We start from the raw sequence: 16,885 nt of genomic DNA on the forward strand, positions 1-16,885 counted from the left end.
TTGGCTGAGGGCACTGGAGGGAAAGATAAAAATGCGCTTCACCCAAAGACAAAGGAGAGCACACTGCGACAGAACATGGGAGAGGGGCGTCCGGATTGAGTGCATTGAAGGAGGGGGGGGGGGGGGGGGGAGAAGACAGGGCGGTGTGCGGCCCCGGATAGAAAGAAAGAAGAAAGCGCGGAGAGACAGGGGGAGGGGAGTGAGAACAACCGCCGCTTCTAGGCTAGGCCCACAGGCCGAAGGCCGCCCCCTCCCCCGTGGTTCTGAGGCGGCGTCGCTTTTAGTCCTAGCTTGGCTCAGTCTCGGTCTTGGCTGTGTGCTTGGGCGACGACGACCCCTTTCGGCTCGGCGCGCATCTAGCTGGGTTCCTTGCTTCTGGTCGGATCCGTGATTGGACCGACCCGGACCTTGTCCTTTTACTCCTTCCGCCGTGCGCCCGCACCGCAGAGGAGGTCACGGCGCCGTGGACAGCTGCTCACCATCGTACGGCCTTGAGGTGAGCCCACTCGTGAGCAACCTCGCTGCTGTGCTGCGCTGCATTCCAAGAGGTTGTCTGCCAGTCTGCATCAGCCACGGCAGAATTGGAGTGGTTGGCGGGTTGCTCATTCGTCCTTTTTTTGCCCCGCTTGTCCCCAGGAACTGAATGCGTCCCTTGCACCGCAGAAGAGACGAATTAACTGCGCCCAAAATGCACTCGCAATGCTTCCGAGAGCCGATTACGTGCTCTTCATGGGAAGAACACGCCAGTGGGGAAATCGTGATCTGACATCAACCGGAAAAGTTGTCGGTTCTTCCTCAGTTTCTGCTTGTTTGCGCCATTTGCCGGTATAGTCGAATGAGTCGCTCGTCTCCAAAGATGAAAAGTGAGATTTTAATGCCCTTGACTGGAGATGGACGCGGCGGCGCACTTTCTCCGCGTGCTATGAATGAACTCACTGAAACTGTAAAGGATAACACGCCTGGCTTTCCTAGAGTGCTATCTGCCAAGACTAATTGTGAATGCTTCCAATTCCCCTACGTTTTTGCAAATGCGGTACCGGCAGTATGATTTTATTGCAACTGTCCGATAAAGAGGCTTACCTGCAACCCCAAAGAAAGCTATAACATTTTTGCAACATCAATCTGTTGCAGCCTAGAATTAAAATTCAACTTCATGAGCTGTGTTAAGTTCTGTCTGTAGTAATGTGAAGTGCTAGTTTCCTTGAACACTTGAATACAGGAAGCTTGCCGTAGTACGGCTTCATGTGTTTCAAGTTTCTGAAGCCACGCGTTCGAGGAACATCAACGAGACTATGCAGATAGCTTAGGCTCGCTTAGGAACAATCGTTCGCTAAGATGTCTTTGGAAAATTACTTCTCAGTTCACGGCTGAAGTTCTGTCATCAAAGGAAACGAAACTTTTGTTCAATGACAACTTGTCGCGGTTTATTTTTCCCTTTTTGTAAAAACCCGTTGTTTTTTGTAAGGCTCCTCACCCTCAGGTTAGTTGAATCCCTTCAAGACATATAACGCACCTAGCCCCATGAATTAAAATGCGGGGCGGCGTCTCAAAGCATGTGTGTTTGTTTTTTTTCGTCAATCGACGTTTTTTGTTCGGGTAGACATTGTCTGCGCGAACTATTTTTAAGAACAGCTTGCATCTGAGTTCGTTTATGACCCGACTCCTTCATTACCTGATACACTAGATGTATTTGGCCTTGCTTGAAAGGGGGCGGGGGGGGGGGGGGGGCATAAACAATTCGTTTTTATAAAAGATAGCTTTGAATTCATCTTAACGTAGTTTGTTGTCAGTTTCATACCGCGCCGCCTGAAGTTGCTCAAGGCCACTATGTGTGTCCTTGACACTGTTGCATTTTTCTAGTTAACAGAGTGCTTAATGCGATCTCGAAAGGTAGGCGGTTTACTTTTATTATTTAGTGGTTTCTTTATTTTCGTTTATTTAATTACCCGCATGATCCAAGGGCATTACAGAAGAGAGTGGCGTACATCGCAAATAAACCCGTAAAAATTCATAGTAACAGGCACATACTCAGAGAACGACATTACTGATAACTTTGAGAAATGCAGCGTTGTCTGGAATTTTTGCCATGTAAGGGGAATTTTATCTCATCTGACCCAAGTTCTGGCTACAACAGATCGGGTACCCATTTTGTGGTGGATATCAGTGCGTGCTGGAAAATACAGTGGTCTTAGAAGGTGGTGATTGTGATAAATTTTTAAGCGTACAATAAAAAAAAAACTCACCTGCATTCGAAAAGCAGCGGTAGAGATAAACGTGGTTTCATGGCCTGCCTTTACACTGCTCATAAGATGACAGTGTGAAACGACAGACGCAGTTTAGGACCGCATCAAAATCGGAAGCATAAGATTCGTTTTCAGGGCTCTATACTGCTACAGCATATTCTAATTTTGAGGTGGTTTGGTTTGGTTTAAGTGGGTTTAACGTCCCAAAGCGACTCAGGCTATGAGAGACGCCGTAGTGAAGGGCTCCGGAAATTTGGACCACGTGGGGTTCTTTAACGTGCACTGACATCGCAAAGTACACGGGACTTTATAATTTCGCCTCCATCGAAATTCGACCGCCGCGGCCGGGATCTGGCCCGCGTCTTTCGGGCCGGCAGCCGAGCGCCGTAACCACTCAGCCACCGCGGCGGCAATTTTGAGGTGGACGAGGGTCTTATAAAGCAATAAACTTAATGAACTTGGTGAAGGAGTATATCTTCTACGAAAATAGGTAAGCATGCCGTGCACTTTATTTATTACACGGTCGACGTGGGCTTCCTAAGACAAGTTAGAAGATACGTAAACACCCAGATGGCACATTTTCTGAAGAAACGTTGTTAATGTAGTAAGTAGAGGATGTATTTAACGAACAGTGATTGCGGATATGCTTACACTTATTGATGCTTAGTTTCGTGCCAGTTTGTATTACATCAGGTCAAGAGAACACGTTCTTGGACAAATTGGTTCATAGCTTGAGTATATGAAGCGCAAAAAACACAGCACACAGGAAAAGAAAAAAAAACACGAGAAGCGCCTGTCTCGTGTTTTTTTTTTTTTTCATTTCCTGTATGCTGTGTTTTTTGCGCTTCATCTACTCAAATCAGTTCAAAACCTTTTATCACCTTGTAAGAAGAGGGATTCTATTTATTTATTTGTATTTATTAAGACTCTAAGCCTTGACAGGTTCTTGCAGAAGTGGGATCAAAATTACAAAAGACGCAATTGTTAACAAAACACCTGAGGGAGAAATACAACAAAAACCACAGACTATCAGTCCTCGATCATCATCAGGCACATCTAGCATGTAAAAAAAAAAAGTTGCAGCAGCATCATAATCATCGGCACTCGCTGTAAATAACACAGCCATCGGCAGAAAGGATAGTAGAATAAGCAAGTCTAGCTTTCTTGGACATCATTCTTAATTGTGAGGCAACTGTGAAAATACTGTAAGATACTGTTAAGAACATACCGATGAGAATGGTCTAATCATCCGATGCGTAGCAAAATCTTTCTTTTAAAGTTTGTCCTGCGCTCGGACCGACTAGTTTAGGCAGCCGTAGAAAATCAATGTGGTCTATTTCCGACGATAAAAAGCATAAAACTACAAACGCCCCAAGGAGGGATCTGTGGATATCAAATCGAGATTTCTGGGGAAAATTTTTGAGTTGACTATTTTTAAGCCACTTTTATAGAAATATTGAAGGTAATGGTCCATTACTCTGATATGTAGCAAAATCTTTCTTTTAAAGTGTATCCAGTAATCCCATCGAACAGTTAAGACTGCCACTGAAAACCCATGGAGAACGCTTTTGACGATAACAAAAACGTGAATAAAAGAAATAGAATACTGCCCTCGGGTGATCTGCGGATATATTGATTTTTATAGTGAAAGCTTACAATGCATGAAAAAATTGCGTTCATAAACAGTTTCCTGCTCATAAATGCTTTTGTCCAGAATTGCTGGGTATGAATGGTGGTTATGGTTGAATGTTACGATATGCGAAAAAAAATTGAGCTCATAAGCAACTAGCCACTGAAAAAAATCGCTCGTCCAGAATGTCTGGGCATGGATGCGGTAAGTCGTTCGTGTAAGTGAGGAAGAGGAGAGGCCAAAGGACAGACCCGGCCCTGAGAGACGCGCGCCAAAACCAACAGGTGAAGATGCTGAATTAATGCTGTTCTACAAGATAAAGCCAAGACAGTAAAGCTGTTCGCGCCGAAGTTTCAAGGCCCAAAACGTGCACGAGTCGCAAATTTTAATGATGTGCGAGAGGCGATGGTTTAATGAAAATTCCGGAGCCCAGTCGCTATACACTACCTTCCTCCAAGCACCTTAGGGACGGCAGACAGGTGAGCCATCACTGTCGGCAACAGTGGTGGACGGAAACAAAGTGGACTAGTTTCTGCTCAGTTAGAATTAGGGCTGCGCATAGAGGAAACAAACAAGAACTACACGTTCAAAAGGAAGCTTCAACATGTCCGTACGTAGTTGTCCCTTTGTACTTCCTGTTTTTCTTCTGCGATCTGCAGTACATCGAGTAAAGAGCCTTGATTTCATTTAGTAACTGACTTTGTTCCATTCAGGGCTGATGTTGAAGACTACTGCTTGGAATTATTCGCCCAAATTTTGTTATTCCTTTCGTGAGATAGCGAATCCGTTTCTTCAACAACGATGCCAGGACCCTATCTGAAGAGCCTATTACTTACGTTTTTTCATCAAAGATGTATTGAGAAGTCAGCACAGGTTTGATTTCCAGTTGAGCGATAGCGCTCCAAAGTGTGCACTAATAATAATCATACAGATTGCATGAACGTAATTTTATTGTATCATGGGAAGATGCGCCCCCGCGTTTTCGACGAAGTGGCAGGTGTGATAGCTCCAAAGGCGTCGAGTACGGAGCGACCCGAGCGTCTCCCGAGACACGCAACACAGATGTCACTTTCGCCCCCTCGCCACCCGTGAACAGGATTATCTTCGCGACTGTTCAGTGACCCTGGCTGTTTATGTTTAGCGCATTCTCAGTGTCTCCTCTCATAGCGGCTCACTCTTGACGGCCGGCGGCCATGACCTGCCATTTTTGTCGACAGCTGCCAACTTTTCGTGGCACTCGCATGACGTCATCAAAGAAGCCACGGGGACGCCCGCGCTTTTTGGACGCCAAAATTGTTGCCTTTGACGTGTCGAAAGCAGGGCGTGGAGGTTGGGGAAGAATGTTTACATTTGGCGAAAATACCGCTCCCTGTCCGCCTGAGAACGCGAGCAGCCAGACGTCAGCAGTCGATGACGAATCGATTACGCTGCAAGCCCTGGCATACCTGGTGGCTCGATAAGTCCCTTACCTAGCATGTAATTTATGAGGCCTGTTGAGAATTGAGTTTCGCTGTTTGCACTCTGGAGTGAAACCTTGAAAGACACCACGCTGACCAGGAGAGTTTGTCGAAAGAATTGTGATGGAGATTGGCAAACTCCGCAGGAACTTTTTTCTTCATTGCGGACGTAAGGCGTCCAGCCCACGCTTACTTAACTTTGGCACCGGCTTCTTTACACGTGCTGCGCTCACCCGCCTTTGGCTTTGTGGAATTTTTAATTTGTTTATTTGTTAATCTTCTCATATTATGCCCATTTTTTCTTCTCCCTCGACACTCCGTGTATAAAAGCAGGATTTGACAGCTTGTCTCAAAACAACCCTGCTGCCCTTCTTGTCATTAAGTTGCGCACAACCCTTGGGCCACTTGGAAGCAAAGGCGCAGTCCTCTTTACATCAACACAGCGGCAGTAAGGCATGCGCACTTCTAATAAGCGCTCTGGTGCGTTTTCCCAACGTATTCTATACTTATCGGAATGTGTCAGGTCGATTCAAAATGATGCTGTACATCACGAGCTCAGTGAGCAGAACTGACACGAAGGGTTCGAACATTACGAAGGGTTCGAAGTCCCTGTCTGGCTGCTGCTGCTCCATTATGGCAACTGAGCACGAGCAGCATGGATAAAGAGGACAAGGCCTTAATGCGCTAGGGAGATAGGGAGATAAACTGAGAGAGCAGGCGTTCCAGGCTTGCTTCCTAGTTTTGCTTGTAATTGCTGCAAGCGCCATGAATGCTTACTGTGCCACGCCGAGTGTAGTTTTCTACCTGCGGTGCAGCGGAATCAAACCTTTGCATCACAGGGAGCACACATCTATGTGCTTCGAGCTTGCATTACAACCACCTCGTTAAGGTGTTTTCCATGTGAATTTTATGCGCGTACGTGACGTAACTCGTTATTGTCATGTGACCCGCCTCCCCCTCCTTTGTTTTCCAAGCACGTGCACGTCTGGCTTAGCCTGAACGTCATACGGCACAATGCCAGTTGTGCACCAAGAGTGAAGCGAGCAACCTGACTTCTTTTACGAATCCTGCAAAACAACTACTACCTTTACCCAGATTATCAGAGAGAACAGAGTGTCCCTGGCGCCAGCGAGTGTTTGTGTGGTCCGACAAACGCTGTCATTCTTTCTCTATTGCGAAGCCTTGCAGGAATTCAGCCACAACTAAAGTTGCGCAAAGAGTCATGATTCTGGCAGCTGTTGCGCTCGTCTCCCCACATGAGCCTTGCTTGAGCAGAGGCCACAGGCGCACCCAGGAGGGCACGGGGTTGCGAAAGTGCTGGCAGTCTTTTCCACAAAATCTCCGTCACGTGGCTGGCCTCACTGACCCCCCCCCCCCCCCCCCTCCATTTCTTTTAAAGCTCAGCTCACTGCTTGCTCGTTCTTCTCTTCACTGTTTACGGATTTCCGCACTGTTAGTTAGTTGTCGCGATGCGGCAGCGCAGGTCTTCTGGCACTGCAGGCAGGGCATGCTATTAATACTCACGCTTTGGCGGCACGAGGCGGTTACAGATTACGGCATGCGAGGGGGAAGCATGGAACATGCTAAGCAGTTTACAAGGGGAGAAGAGGGGAGGGACCAACAACGTTTAATCTTCTCCTCCCCAGCCTGTTTATCACCGTTATAAACCTGAGTGTGTTAATCGCTTCCGCATTTAGACGTTCCAATTCTCAGACCAGATCTCACTCGAAAGTGGCATTTCTTTTATGTGGCACTAACTGAATAAATAGTACGTGTACACGTCTTTAAAATATTGCATGGCAGCCATAACGCAGACATATCGGTGCATTTGTTGACTTTCAGAGCTAGAATTTTCCGCGATTTAACATGAGGACTTGCCGCGCTTGTAAACCGGAGAAACATGTTAGGTTTTTTGTTTTGCATATTAAAATGTAAAATTTCAGAAATATACTGCGTATCTAAATTAACAACGCCGAACGCATACACGAGGACGGGAGAAGCGGACACAGTGAGCGCTGAGTTTCGACAAGGTTTATTTGACACCTTCTGCATGAACATGCGACACGGACAAAGCATGAAAGTAAAAAAATTCCCTGAACGAATTTAGTTCTATTTTGTTAACGATACGGAATTTAGGATCACAAACTGGTCACGCAGTCTATAGCCACTTAGGCGGCTTCGATAACAAGATGCACGATGCACGGTATGTACTCGTTAGGCACAATGAGCAGTCCACCGAAATGGCTAGACTGTGTGGCCAGCACGCTAGCACGCCTTGCATATCGCTAACAAAAAGAACTCAGTCCATTAATTTTTTTTTTTGCTTTCGTGCCTTGTATAGGGAACTTGTCGCGTGTCGATCATTTTCCCTGAATGCAGAAGCTGTAAGAAGGCGGTGTATGTTTGAAATAAGCCTGGTTGAAAGTCAGCGTTCGTTGTGTCTGCTCCCGTTCTCATCATGGCTCTCTGCGTTGTTCAGTGGTGTACGTTTGCCAAGGCACCAGCACGCTCGTGCGCAAAGTACTCTGGGATCGGTCGTTGAGAGAGAACTGATCTTCAACCTCGCTTGTTGCAGTTTTTCATTCAGATTCTTTTCTGTGTGCAACCATCAACAAGTAACGAAATTCTAGTCTGCCTACTGGCAGCCCCCATGACTTGCCATCCAATTTCGCAGCGTTTAAAGTTTTACTTAGGCTCCAATTTTTTTAGCCGTAGCAGCCACCAGGTAGAAGAGAGACGTTGATTCGTTCACGTGTTGCCTGTCAGCGTTGCTGCTCACTGTTTCTCTCCTTTCTCATGCCTCTCTCCGTGCGCCCTTGAACGGACGCTTTCTCCCCCGGGAACGCACAGAACGTGCTTTACGACTTGTTTTCGCCCCTGGCGGTTTCCTTTGAGGACCGTTTATATCGTCGCCCGCTGTTCCTCTCAGCCCAAAGCCAACACGAGTTCAGGTTTTATTCCACGGCAAAGGGAAGCAAACACAAAGTCCCCATTGCATCTCCGCGGCCAGCCCCGATTATTACCGACCTTGCCTGGTGTGTGGTGCCCAGCCCCTGCGTGGTGCCGTTGCCGCATCGGTGTTCGAAAGTGGCGCGCATGCGCCTGGTGCAGCTTGGTCCCGGGACTACACCTGCGACGTCTCAACCTCTCCCACCTCTTCGTTTTCCCTCCCGAGAGAGCACCCAGCACCGTCTCTTCCTGTTGTGCAGATGGCCTGGCCCCTAATGTCTGGGCAGGCGGCCAGGAACCGCCTTGGGCCGCTTGCCCCGGGCACGCCATAGATGGCGCTGCACAATGCGCAACATCTTTCAAAACGAGCAGCGTCATTATTATAGCGCTTGCATAACCCAAGGTGACTTATACAGTGACAACAAAAACAAACACCATTTACTGTTTTATTTTGCATCTGTTACAATTACGACATTTATTTGATATTAATACGATTGTGTAACCGTTTTTCTGCTTTGGCGTTCAGATTACACTGTGATTACGCATTAATCTCTAAAGTTTTCCGGGCTCTGCTCCGATTTGGTGCCATGCTGAGTTTAAACGGTGAGCCGCCAACAGAAGAGGAGCTACTCTTCTCAAGTGCAACAGCTTAGATCCAGCTAGAGGTTACGATAAAGGCAAGTGTGAAGCCTTCGGGCTGGGTATATTCACTGTGGCTGCTTTTCACATGTCTGAACGCGTTATGCCTGAACCAATAGCATATCCAACAAAGGAGTAAGCCGGGCTAGTTGGTACAATCTTTGCATGGAATCAGCGCCCGTGTGTGTGTCTTCCTTTCTTGGTCCCGTCTGCTGCGCTGTTTCCATGCAACCAATATCATATAGCCTTGTATTGCGTGCTTCTTTCTGCCAAATTATGGCGAAGATCGCCGCACCTTGGTGCAGTACACTTCACAGGTGTTTTCCACTAGGGATGCTTGCCTGCGCAGTAAGCTGCCAGGGAGAAATAATGAAATCGAATACATCATGCAATATGCCGTGCTTCCTTTCGTTCACTTTGCAAGTCGAACGACCTCTCTCTTTATACCTCCTCTCTTTTTTATGAGAGGCAATATATAAAAACCTAGCGTGGAAATTTCGGACCAAAACTAGCTTATACGAAGCACTGAACCTGCTTTTGCGGCGTGTCTTACAGTGGCCTACAACAGGACGAAGACAAAAAAAAAAAAAAAAACTCGCCTCAACGCATTGCTGTTCATAGTCCTGACAATTCACCCAGCCCTCTGCTAGGCTCTTCCCTACAAAAGCTGTCACCCTTACCTTTTTTCTTTCAATCTTGTGCTTACTGTCGCCCAATTACAGCCTGATTCGCATTATTGCCTACTTACTTGCGTGTTTAATTTTTTTTCACGTATGTTTCGTGGCTGCATGCTAGTCTTTGCCGGCTGAAAAGCCTAAATGATTGCATTACTTTAGCGCTTAGCTTGAAGCTAAACTAATCAGCAAGATTAACAAGAGGCTTAAGGATCCCTTACGCAGTTGTTTCTCGGAGCTGTTTAATTTTCTAAACTTTCTGAAGGTGTGAAGGCATTTGTTAAATTATTATTATTATTATTTTGACTACTTTAACGCTCTGCAGTCTTCACTACACAAAGACGCGGCAGCTGCCAGCAGCAACCAGTGATGCCAAACTAATCTGGCTAACAGTTCACTACAAAAACATCAACGAAGCAGTCACCTGGTCACGTTCCTGTCGTTTATAGTTATTTTTTTATGTATCTCTGTGCTGCCTCAATGTAACTTTTCCTTTTCGGCTTGCTTGCTTGATAGCACACTTGCGATCAGCTATACGGAAGGCGTAAGCTCCAAGTCAGGCCCGTGCAGTTTTTCTCGAAGGCCGCTACACGTGTGACAGGCATGGAGACCCGCGGTAAGGCTGCTGCTGAACAGATCGCGCGGCATCCTCCATAAAGCGAAGCAGGCAGTCTTAGCTGCTATCTAAATCAGCGCAGAAAAACCGATAAGAGCGCCACTGCCCGGCCCGGTGACGTCACAAGCGACGGGGACACTGCTGTGCATTAAACGAGGTCCGTCTCGCAGAGCGGAAGTGCGGGTGACCCACGCCGCTGTGTCGTCTGCTCGGGCCGCGGGGCCGTTGCAGCAGACGACATGTGTGTGTGTGCCGTGGCTGGGTGAACTTGGTGTGCGGCTGCCAGCGGCAGCGAGTGGCTCGAAGGAGCTTTTTTTGGAGCCCGGAGCCCATTTGTGCGGGGAATTGGGGAGGGGCCAAAATAGCCGCCTCTGGGGCGGCAGCGCCTTGGCTACCTGCGGGGGCCCCCTTCTCGTGTGACAGGCGCCGCCATCTTGGCACTGTCTTTTGTCTCTGGGAGCTCCCCTGGACATCGTCAGCGCTGGCCGGCCGCAGTTAAAGAGCATAAGGACGAGGCCCCATGACGTTATCGTCGTGTGCCTCGCTTGACGTCCTGGGTTGAATGTACCAACGAGGCTAGAAAGCAGCTGGTCAAGGTAGATAAGAAAGTGAGGAAAGAAAAATTGAGCTGCTCTACTTGTTTAAAATTCACGTATTTCTGTTGCAAGCCTGGCTGAAATGTCTGGAGATTTCATTATTTACACTTTAGACTGCGGCGAAGAAACAAATGCAAGCTTGCACCTGGTCGGTTGAGGCTTTCCGTGAACGAACTATCCTTACCTTCATGGGGCTGTTAAATGTTTAGTTCGGTTGTGCTCGAAACTTGTTCGGCAGTCCGGGTCGCAAACTGATGATCAGCAGACGGAAACATGGCGAGATGATCACACCATAACCGAGAAGAAAGTCCTCATCTTGGAAAGAAAACACCTAAGAGAAGCGCCAGTGTAGTTTTAATTGTTTGGCTATTACTGAGTGTGAAATATTTTTACTGCGAAAGTTGTTGTAGCCTTGGTTTAGCCATACAGCCCTGCATTCTACCGCAGAATCAACAGCGGCAGCAGTAAGACCTTCATTTCATAGTAAATTAATTCATATTAAATTTATGCTATATAATTTCTGTTTTAACTATTTAACATCAAATCAATGCCGTTCAGTTACCGCCTGTCAACCGTGGCAGGCGGCAAAGTGGAGATGTATACCACTCTCTACGTTTAAGAAACAGGAGGGAAAGAGAAAGTCTGAGAGGGAAGAGGCTTGGAAGGTTATGACTAGGGCGGAGGAATGCGCATTCTAAGGGTTGTCTAACGGCAGAATGTAGGGATAAACCAAAGCAATAACAGCTTTCGCTGATTCATGCGCTGGGAAATTTCCTCTTACTATGATCCAGGCGTCCTAAAATAATAACTCAAGGATTAGGTCGACACGTGTCCTATTATTATTCCCGAAGTGGTTGCCTGGTTCTTTCTCTTAAGAAAAAGGTTTCCGAGCTGCTGCGACTGTATCCATAATTTACGCCACTGTACCATAAGCAGGCATATATCTAACTCTGAGCGATAACAGTGACGTGTAAAGGCAGATTTTTCTCAATTTAGCTCTTGTTATTTGTGCATGATGTCGGCGTTTCTCACAACTGTTTTTGCGATTAATGTTCAATTCCGGGCTGCCCTCTAAGTACTGTAAAACATGTTTTGCGTGTAGGAAAACTATGTAGTGAGACAAAGCCAACCACACACAGATAAAAAAAATGTTTGAAGGACATTTTTGAAATATTCGAGAGAGATCATTAAGCAGCTTACCTAGTCTTATTAATAGAACGAAAAACGAGAAAACTTAAAGGGAAATATAGAGAGTCACAGCTTATTTACTGCAATTAGCGGTACGTTCACGCAATAAATCTCGGCAACCTGGCAAGCACTATGGCGCTAAAAATGCATTGTCACATAAGAATTTCTGACGCACACAGTCTGCCTCGCTGCTTTCACGGATTAAGGAGCCGTCGCCATCAGCCGCCTCTCACACGGCTTGACCGAGTGTTCGGGGCCCCTCGCCGCTTTTGGTGGCTTATGTGCCGCCGCCTTCAGCGGTTGATCCTTTCGCGCGAGTCAGTGCGCTCAGCTTCCATCGCTGCTCTACGGCGAGTAACACGCGCCCACTAGTCTTCTGTTGTAGCGACATGTTTAGGTCTCCTGGGACGCCTTCTCAGTTTCGCGTGTGGCAGTGTATACGGCTGCCCCTGGCGACAAAGACGAGCACTTCTATCCCTGGATTCTCATCCAGCTCCATTGTATGACCATGGCGGCAGCACTACTGCCGGGAATCTTGAAACGCCAAAATAGGGGATGACAACGCCGATAATTTAAGACGCATAGCGTAAGAGGCTAGTAAAAAAAATACTGCTGCCATGATCGAGTGGTTCAAGGCATCGGAAACGAAGCTGCTCCGTTTGCTCCGGCGCTGGTTGAAGTTGCGCTCGGGGCAGCGACAAGGAAAACTTTTTCTTCCTCTTTTAGGTATCATACAGATGAAAAAATGAGGAATGTTTCTGAAAGCTGCAGTTTCATGTGCGACCTCAGTATTGGAGATTGTTTCCCTTATTTGCCCAGTATTGGAGCTCAACGCATTTCATTCGTTAAAATAAAGATGTCCTGCAGCTGCCTTAAGGGGGTGTTAAGAAAACAAAGAGGAACTATGGCCGACAAGGCCAGAGTTTTTTTTACTGTGTTTTATTTGTTTTTGCTGGCTGTCTGGCTGAGAGAGCTGGGAAACTGAGGTATTTCGGTCCACACTGTCCGTAAAGAAAAGGGGTTGTCGAAACTTGAGCACGGATCTTCCAAAATCTAACACGTGGCAAAATTTTGGCACTTTAGTTATGATAGCCAAATACGCTTGTTTGAAATTATTCAAAACAATTTTGTTTCTCTTGTTTTTCTCACTACAAACGAACAGTTATCGTATCTACCCTGAAAGGAGTTATAACCTCCCGTTTCTATCATCTCGCTATAAAATAACTCGCCTCCGCCTGCCTCGCAGTATTTTTTTGCCATGATTTACAGCGGAAGAATATACTTGCAAGGCCCATTTCACCCAGATTAGATGCATTCTCAGTACAAGAATTTTAGTATGTATAATAGGTGTTTCAAGAATTTTTGAAGCATGGAATCAGCTTAGGGGAAAATTTTCATCTATCATTATCACATTCATTTCACAAAACTAACCGGTAACATATAGTAAAACCAAGAGATTTTCTCTCTTTGCTCAACTTCTTGTTACCACTTACTGCATTTGTATTGCTTCCTTGTACTGTACTGTAACAACTGCACTCTCTCAAGCCAATAGTCCTCACGAGGTACAAAGGAATAAGAAAGTAAGGCATCTAAAACTCGTCGACAATCATGAAATTTGGAACCCATCTTCATAGTTCTGTTTCACCACAACTTCTGATGACTCAGCCGGCAGAAGCGAAATTATGGTCACTGTGGACATCTGTCGGTCGCCCTTAAATATTCATATTTTGTCCACCTGTGAGGATTTACTATGTTTCGTCAAAGCAGCTGTCCGTAGAATCAGGGGCTGAACTTTCGAACTAAAGAACCAAAAAATGCGACCAGGCGAACTCATTAAATCAGGACACAAATTTTGTGAACGACACGAAGGAAAGAAACAGTATTAGCACTGTGCCAAGCATCATGCCAAAATATTCGAATCTATCAGTTCTATCGCTGTCAGGTTTTCTTTCATGCCCTCGCTAAAAGCAGCGGCCGAAAGGCGCTGCCGCAAGTGTTACGACTTGCAGATTCGGCTCGGTTCCCGCTACGTAGTAAGTTGCGTTCTGCGGAAACACGTTTAAATTTTACCCTGCAAACGCAATGCGCGCTATTTTAATTTATACACTGCCTTCAGTACACCAATGAGTGCGTGTGAAGGGAGTACACTGTACGTGAGTACAACGAGAGACCTCACTTGGCCAAATGGGTCTGTATTTCAGAAAGAGCCCGCTGCGCTATCACTGCTAGCCGCTTACGCTGTTAACCGGATACCTACACCCAGATGTCTTCAGCGTGAAATGACATTCGCATTGTTGTACGGCCGCATGGTCGGGCACACTGCACAGCTGCCATAGCAATGTTAAACAACAGCGACACTCCTCGAGACTAGCCGCGTTTACATGCATGCGACAGAAGTCGACTCCGGTCCCCTTTTTGAGGGAAAGAGAAAAAACGTCGAGGAATAGAGTAGAGGACGAGTCACGCCTTTTCTTCACAAAACCTGCACTTTATCTCGAAAAATCGACACAAGACGCGTTCTGTCGCATTCATGCAAACGCGGATACTTCCCTTATGCTGCTGCATGTCTTTCCACGGCGGACTCGCATCCCACCGTCGTTAGAGATGTCTTCGAACGCAGCGTAGAATGCACCCTGTCGCCTTCATGCGATGTAGCTGGGAGAGAATGGCTCCTGGTAGAACACAGTCAGAAGCCTTCGACACGCCCAGGAATATGGCAAGGGTTGAGAGGCCGTTGCTCTTTTTATGCTCAATGTGGCTTACTAAATCCAAAACACTGTCCTGCGCGCTGAGACGGGAACGGACCCCAGTCGTGCATGATGGCAAGAAACATCTGGTTTCAGCCCATCAGGACAACCAGTTGTAAATCAGTCTCGCCATTAACTTTGAGACGCACCGTGTGAGGTTTCAAAACAGGCGCCACCCATGCTTTCAACCAGGCATGTCATGTTGTGGTGATGTGAACCATTTCGTATCAGCGTGCCCGAATTTTTTGTTCCGAGTGTGCGACACCCCTGAAAAACCTGAGGAGACTGAACGTTTCCTTGGACGGCATCTTACACATCGTGTACCATCAGGGCTCCCGAACTGAGCGGTTATCAGTGTCACGATCACCCCTGAAATTTTTAGAGGGCACTGGCCTTATGTAACAGGGGTAGAGACGTAACCATTTAAATCAGTGACCAAGGCGGAGCAATTGCCGACAGGCCACTGTAAGGCTAATCCCGCCTGTAAATTTACACCACCACTATCACCACCTACGTGTAAGCCCAGCCTCAATGGCAGACTACCTAGACATATTATCTGCCTCAACAAAATAAATGACCACACTGGACAGTTAGTGACCGGATGCTCGCATAGCCACTTGCAGGGATGCCCGCATTCATGGCAGCTCGCTGTATCTCATTGGCGTTTCCTCCCTTTTTGCTGCGAAAAAAAGAGAAAAATGAGCCAACAAAAGAAACCTGAAGAAAAAAGCTGGTCAAGGTTACTGGTGTCCCGAAGGTCCTCTGCGATGCAAATCAGGAAATCAGTCTCCCTAGTTTGACCCTATGGCCGGATGTAATCTGCATAATCTTGTGCCTGCATTAGCATAATGGTTCGGGATCAACGTTGGCTTCGTACTCACCGGCTGGTTTGGAATGACGATCTTAGACAATTTGCATTTTTGCACTGTCTTACCGCGCTCATATAATTCCGAGCACTCCAGCCTAGCATAACTCTCAAGCGAAATTTGACCGAGGACAAGAAGAATTGAGGAGAAGGAATATTTGCAATTCCGCCAAATTTGTTAATTACTAAGAATTAAAGCCACAGATTGCCAATTAAAAGCGTGTCATAGCGGTACATTCTGATACCATGAGGAAAAAAGTGATATGGTCGTACAACCAACGCAATTATTATGAATGAAGAGAAGCTCCGGTAAAAATTTCATTGATATGGTGTGTTTTATTCACCCAAAACAACGATCTTTCAGACCAACAATGATAAGAATAGAATTTGCGATATCAAAACGGCAGAAGGCTTCTTTAAAACTAGGCATTTTTAATTGTTTTGTACCTTTGTATAGTTTGAAAAGCTTAAAATTCAACGCCGATACACAAAATACAAAAAAAAATAATGCTAAGCTTCTGAACTCCAAGGTCGCCTTTTCGTTTCTGCATGTGTCTTTCAATATATATATCTGCCATGCATATGAGTTGCGCCGTTTTCAGTCTTGGAGTCGTGTGCCTGGTGTCATAATTTCCAGGAACAGGATATGCTCCGGGTCACTGTGCGTCTTATTTCATTTCTATTTTGAGTTTTGTCATTATTATTTCTGCACTTTATCACAAACCCACTTTGTAGCTTTTGCTTCGCGAAAATTAATACGAAGTCACTTTGAAAAAGCCGTGAAAAATTGAAGATTGTGCGTCACATTAAGCCAACCGAGGAAAACATTTGAGTTAAAGAGAGAGAGTGTGTGTGTGTGTTAGGAAACAGAGCTCAAAGCCTTTTATTTTCAGCACACCAGAATTTTGCTTGAGAAAATGTGAGCTTTTTTTGCTTTGTTTTGAATGTGAGAGAAAGCTTTTGATGTTCCGTGTCATTTTTATTTTTTCTCTCTCTCATGTTTCATACGCTTAGTCTGCCAGAGACTGAAAATGTATGAGGAGTTCATGACAAGAGCCTAAAATGGACAGACACACGGCAGAAAAGCTTGCCGACAAACAAACAAAAAACGGCATGTGATGTATGCACGCCACAAATGATTTTGACGCACAGTTCCGAGAGCACCCGAAGGTAAATGGCATGCCGAGTCCCCTGAGCGTTTCAGTAAGAAATCTTCTAAACGCTCGCCGGCCGAGGTCAAACAAAATAGAAAGGATGCGCATAGATGGAAGTCTACGCCGA

General features: G+C 46.3%; 1 protein-coding gene across 4 annotated transcripts in view; it reads left to right on the plus strand.

The window, feature by feature from the left end:
* The first annotated feature begins 293 nt into the window (after positions 1–293).
* The window catches only part of SERCA (ATPase sarcoplasmic/endoplasmic reticulum Ca2+ transporting SERCA), a 134,582-nt gene continuing 117,990 nt past the window's right edge, over positions 294–16,885 (plus strand). For 2 of the 4 annotated variants that reach the window (XM_077652806.1, XM_077652812.1), the window contains exon 1: positions 294–496. The gene's annotated coding sequence lies outside the window, so the exon portion shown is untranslated. The remainder of the gene's footprint in view (positions 497–16,885) is intronic. The other 2 variants (XM_077652807.1, XM_077652814.1) reach the window with 1 other exon arrangement.

The sequence above is a fragment of the Amblyomma americanum genome, chromosome 2, assembly GCF_052857255.1.
Source record: "Amblyomma americanum isolate KBUSLIRL-KWMA chromosome 2, ASM5285725v1, whole genome shotgun sequence".
Taxonomy (NCBI): domain Eukaryota; kingdom Metazoa; phylum Arthropoda; class Arachnida; order Ixodida; family Ixodidae; genus Amblyomma; species Amblyomma americanum.